Genomic DNA, 6,591 nt, shown 5'->3' with positions numbered 1-6,591 from the left:
CTGTTGTGATGTTTTCTTATGTCTAATGAATGAGGTTAGTAGAGGCTTTTGTCTGCTTTTCTTTGTTGTTGCCTTAGAAATTTTAGATTAATTGTTGATATTTACTTGACTTTCAAATATGTAAACTCATGTAGTTTCTTAATATGCATCACGTGCAATGCACGTATGGTATACTAGTTAGATCAAAACGATTGAATATTGTTATCTTTATCGAATGAACGTATGAGGTGTGATTAAAGATAAAAGTGACGAAATTTATAAATCATGGACGAAATTCCAGGACAAGTTGAAAAATAAATCGGAGAAAAATATTCCAGCAACAAATTTTACAAGAAGGGCTGGTTTGCACTTAAATGCTCCAAAGTTTATACAAGTTTTCACTTTAATACCCTAAAGATTTTATTCCAAAATCATCTAATTCCTATAATTTTAATTTTGGTGCTCTGAGTAAGTCATTTTACAATATCAAAGTTAAAATTTAACAACATAAAATGGCACTAGTGTTTTAGCCCGTGCTAAGCACTGTCTCATCGTAATTCATCCATTATTCGTCACGTTTCAATCATTCTTGTCCGAATATAATTTTACAAATCTAACGACTCAACCTCCTTTGAAACAAATTAACCTCACTCTCACCCAGCCCCATTGAGCTTAGATAACATGTACCAGCCTGGAAATAATGATATGAAATAATTTATATAAAGCTATAAATAAAATTAAGATTATTTAAATTAAATTTTTTATAATAAATGAATAAAATGAAGATAATCAAAATATCCTAAATATAATTAAATAAAATTAAGATATAAGATGGTTTAATGTTCAAAAAAAATTATATCGCAGATGATGCATCACCAAAAAAGGTTCTCAATCAATTAACCGGTCATAGGATATAATAAGCAAAATATTAAGAAAAACTCTAATATTTTCTAATTATTTTTTCTCCATCGTAATCCTCTTCTTGAAAGTTGAAAGAGCTGGTTCTTTGTCCGTTTTAATTTTTCCTCCAGAGCACATGCTAAATCTTCCCATGGTGTTGAACCTGATAAAAGAATAAAATATATATTTAATATTTATGTTATAAAATATATTTATGTATATTTCATACAAAAAATAATAAAATCATAACTTACTCATTACCATGCATTGTACAGCTTATAAACAAAACTTTTTCCCATTCCTATCTATGCTATTAATCACATAAATGTTATCAACTATTCCAATCACATCTATATAAGAAAACAATTGAAATTTAGTATAATTTGATATACTTGATAATCTATGAGGAATATAAATTTAACACATACGTATAAGAAATTCATTTGAATCAATTCTTGATTCAATCTCCTTGTAAGAAAAATATTAGATTTTGTACTTCTATATATCATTGTCATCCTCCTCTAAAACATTGATGTTTGTACAATAACACAAATAAATAGATACTTGAGTGCTTACTAATTTATACATCTTACTTGCAGTAACAATCTTTACGTTTGAGAAAATATGAATTTTTCCTTCTTGTATTAATTTTCTCAATCGTAATACATCATTCTTATGGCAAAAATCATGTACATAAGTGTTTTACTTAAACTTGGATAAAACATGTCATAATTAAAGTAAATTTGTATTATTTAAAATTACAATTAGCAGTATATATAAAAATTTAAATATACATAGTTATCAAGGATAATAAAGTTAATTCGAGATGAGATTCCAATGTTTATATTTTGTCTTTTCCATGTTCCATTGATTCTTACTTTTAGAATGACATCATTTTCATCTACTCCAAGCTTATTTAATGGTTTGTATACTACAATATTATACATCCTGATAAAATATCCATAAATTAATTTTATATGAATACTATTATCAGTATATATTAATTTTATAAATTTGGAAACAAATTTATTTAGTAAAAAATAATAATTGCAAAAATATTTTAGAAAACTGAATATATATCATAAATTTTGCAATATTTTTTAAAAAATAATCAAAAATAAATCGATAATAATATAGTAAAACATATTTTAATTAATGCAATATTTTAAAAAATAAATTAAATATTCTATAATAATTAAAAAATATATTTTAATTGTAGTAATAATTTAAATAGCTATAATAAACTGTAGGGTCTGATTTTGCTTATGTATACCAAGTGTAGGATCGTGACCCTTAAGAATAGAGTGCGCTCTTATAAAAATCTACAGAAGCTTTACACTTAAACACTAGAGGGTGAGTTTGCAAAGTAGATTATAAATTGCAAAGAAAGAATGGCAATATCAGAAAATGAACATCACAAACACAAGCATGTATACTGGTTCCACCTCCCCGGTGTACATCCAGTCCCCAAGCAAATCCTGCTTGAGAGTTTCCACTATGATTTTGAAACCTTACAAAATCAAAAGCAAACCTGACCAATTTGCAAGACCATAAAAATTACAAACCCAATTGATAAGATCATGTCAATCGTCACACCGATCTCTAGACCAAGAGATCAACCCCTCTCATAAACCAAGAGAACCTTTCTTTGAAGTAATGTACAATTCCAATCCTATAAGCCTTGATATAGATGTGAATGTATAATAGTGGCTTATCAATCTTTTTAACTCTCTGAATATTGCCTAAACAAGCTCTAAGAATGATAGGAACAAAGGCAATATCAGAAACTCTCTTTTATAGAAAAATAGATTGAAAAACTGAAAGTTTAGAGAGTTAATTTGCACAATATGTGAATCTTATAAGTGCAAAACTTGGTGCTTGTTTTCTGATGTTTAAACCTATTTATAGCCTCTGAAATGACATATTTTTAAACTCAATTACGTCCACAAAACGGCTATAAACAGTCACTTATTTAAAACCTGAAATCTAAAAAAACTGCATCTGTAGTCGACTACAAGTCATAGTAGTCGACTACACTGAGTCTAAACAGACTCTGTAAAGTTAAAAAATTGCTTAGTAGTCGACTACAAGGCATAGTAGTCGACTACACTGTAAACTCAGATTCTGGAATTTATCTTTTCGGTATTTTGACTGTAACTTTCTCATCCGATATAGGAATGAGGTGATTTAAGATTTGTTGGAAAACTGTTGAAGAGATCTACAACTTTAGTCTTTTGAGTTTTTCCAGATTCTAATTGTTAAGGGGTGTAAATAAAATATTTTAAGACTCACTCAATATCTATAAACTCTAATGGCTAACATAGGGGATTTCTATTGTTAACCAACACACTAAGCATGTGTTAGTGTGTTCTAACACTATGTGTGTGCATGTGTGTGAGTGATCAAGGCTTGTACAAATTTCTAAGCAAAGAAAATATAAAATTACATTTTGACAATAAAGTATATCTTCTTCTTTACTTCATTTTGCCTTGAACTCATCTATGCCTTGAGTATCTCTTTGAATATAATTGTTGATATAGCTCTGATACTGCAAAACAAATGTTAGCACATAATACACACAACATATAATATTTGTTATCATCAAAATAAACTAATCTTGGGGTCAAGATTCCTAACATTCTCCCCCTTTTTGATGATGACAAATATATGTTATTAAGATATAAAAATTTTAATCCCCCTGCATGAAATCATTAAATAAAATCTTTTACTCCCCCTGCATCAAAGCATTAGTAAAAAAATTTAAAATTTTCTATATAACTCCCCCTTTGTCATTAACAAAAAGAAATAAACATAATTCTAGTTAAAATTTTATTTTCTCGAGTACCTTAATAAAAATATTAAGCACTTTAGTACCCTTTTATATTATATCGATCATTAGGATTAGCCCTTAGGAATCCAAATCCATATAGAATTTGGTTTCTATTTATTAACATAAGTGTAATTCTTTGAATTGCAAACTTCATACATATAAGATGAAATATAATCATTCCTATCATGAATATTCAAATTCTTAGGAATCCATATATACTTATTTTGTTTAGCATGAGTATTCTTATTATTATTCTTCAAAACATAATCATTCTTTATAAAATACTTAGGAACAAATCCAATGCCAAAATGATTGTTTGAAGATTTTTGAAATGAGAGCAAATTATTCAAATTCTCTTTACTTTTATTGAATTTACTAACATTCAAACATATATCATCATATTTTAATTTAATAGAAGAAATATCTTTATCTAAAACATTAATGCGGATTTTTAAATCATTGCATTCTGATTTTAGATAAACATTCTCATTAGTCAAAATATGATTTTCTTTAAGCAAGGATTTATTTTCCTCTTTCAATTCAATTACTTGAGAATTAGAAATAGTAGAAGAATTAAAATCAGAAATTTCTTCAAGTAATCTTTTATTTTCACCTTTAAGAAAATTATGTGAAGCCTTTAATCTCAAAAATGTTTCATATAATTCATTGAAAGCATCTAATAATTCTTCATTATTGCATACCTCATCTTCTTGTGCCATGAAGCACATGTGAGTGGATTCCTCTTTTTGTTCTTTCATTTTGAATAACTCAAACCTGTGCACAAGAACAGATATTTTAGATTCTTTAACTTTATTTGTACCTTTGTGTGTTACCTCTAATGTATGCCAAATTTGATGGGCTGAATTGCAAGTAGACACGCGATTGAACTCGTTCTTGTCCAAAGCACAAAATAGTGCATTCATTGCTTTTGAGTCCAAATTCACTTTAGTCCTTTGAACAACTGACCATTCGGTATATGGAGTGGTTGGCTTTGTGAATTCGGTCTCTACAATGTTCCAAAGGTCGTAGCCAAGAGATTGGAGGTAGATCTTCATCCGACACTTCCAATAGTTGTAGTTCGTGTCATCGAATAGAGGTGGTCGTTGTGTGGAATATCCCTCTTTGAATTGTGATGTATTTATTGATGCCATCTTTCACCTTGCTCTGATACCAAATATAGAGTCTGATTTTGCTTATGTATATCAAGTGTAGGATCGTGACCCTTAAGAATAGAGTGCGCTCTTATAAAAATCTGCAGAAACTTTACACTTAAACACTAGAGGGTGAGTTTTCAAAGTAGATTATAAATTGCAAAGAAAGAATGGCAATATCAGAAAATGAACATCACAAACACAAGCATGTATACTGGTTCCACCTCCCCGGTGTACATCCAGTCCCCAAGCAAATCCCGCTTGAGAGTTTCCACTATGATTTTGAAACCTTACAAAATCAAAAGTAAACCTGACCAATTTGCAAGACCATGCAAATTACAACACCAATTGACAAGACCATGCCAATTGCCACCCAATCTCTAAACCAAGAGATCAACCCTCTCAAACCCGAGAGAAATCCTTTTTGAAGCAAGAACACAATTGATCCTATAAGCCTTGAATGTGTAGTGAAGTGCTGCAGTGGCTTAGGATTCTTTTAACTCTCTGAATATTGCCTATACAATCTCTAAGAATGATTGAAACCAAGGCAATATCAGAAACTCTCTTTTTCTAAACACTTAGCATGAAAATCTGGAAAATTAGAGAGTGAATATGCACAAAATGTTTGATCTTGCAAGTGCAAAACTTGGTGCTTGTTTTCTGATGTTTAAACCTATTTATAGCCTCTGAAATGACATATTTTTAAACTCAATTAACGTCCACAAAACGGTTATAAACAGTCACTTATTTAAAACCTGAAATCTGGAAAAACTACATCTGTAGTCGACTACAAGTCATAGTAGTCGACTACACTGAGTCTAAACAGACTCTGTGAAGTCAGAAAATTGCTTAGTAGTCGACTACAAGGCTTAGTAGTCGACTACAAGGCATACACTGTAAACTCAGATTCTAGAATTTTTCTTTTTGGTATTTTGACTGTAACTTTCTCATCCGATATCGGAATGAGGTGATTTAAGATTTGTTGGAAAGATCTTGAAGAGACCTACAATTTTGGTCTTTTGAGTTTTTCCAGATTCTAATTTTTAAGGGGTGTAAATGAAATGTTTTAAGACTCACTTAATATCTATAAACTCTAATGGCTAACATAGGGGATTTCTATTGTTAACCAACACACTAAGCATGTGTTAGTGTGTTCTAACACTATGTGTGTACATGTGTGTGAGTGATCAAGGCTTGTACAAATTTCTAAGCAAAGAAAATATAAAATTACATTTTGACAATAAAGTATATCTTCTTCTTTGCTTCATTTTGCCTTGAACTCATCTATGCCTTGAGTATCTCTTTGAATATAATTGTTGATATAGCTCTGATACTGCAAAACAAATGTTAGCACATAATACACACAACATATAATATTCATTATCATCAAAATAAACTAATCTTGGGGTCAAAATTCCTAACATAAACTTGTCATAATAAATAAAAATATTTTAATTAATATAATATTTTAAAAATTCATTTAAACTAGTAAATTGAAATCTAATTTCTATAATATTTTAATAAAATAAAAAATATTTATTCTAAAAAAACTAAAATTATATTTTTTAAAATATATTAATAGCTATAATATTTTAAAAAACTAAATATATTTTCAAAATATTTAATTAGTGTAATATTTTAAAAAATCAAAAAAAATATTTTGAAATATTTTAATGGCTATAATATTTTAAAAAACCTAAAAAATATAATCAATTCAAAACTTTTAATTGT

Source organism: Asparagus officinalis, chromosome 9 (genome assembly GCF_001876935.1).
Source record: "Asparagus officinalis chromosome 9, Aspof.V1, whole genome shotgun sequence".
Lineage (NCBI taxonomy): Eukaryota > Viridiplantae > Streptophyta > Magnoliopsida > Asparagales > Asparagaceae > Asparagus > Asparagus officinalis.
Note: the sequence above shows the minus strand (reverse complement) of the source record.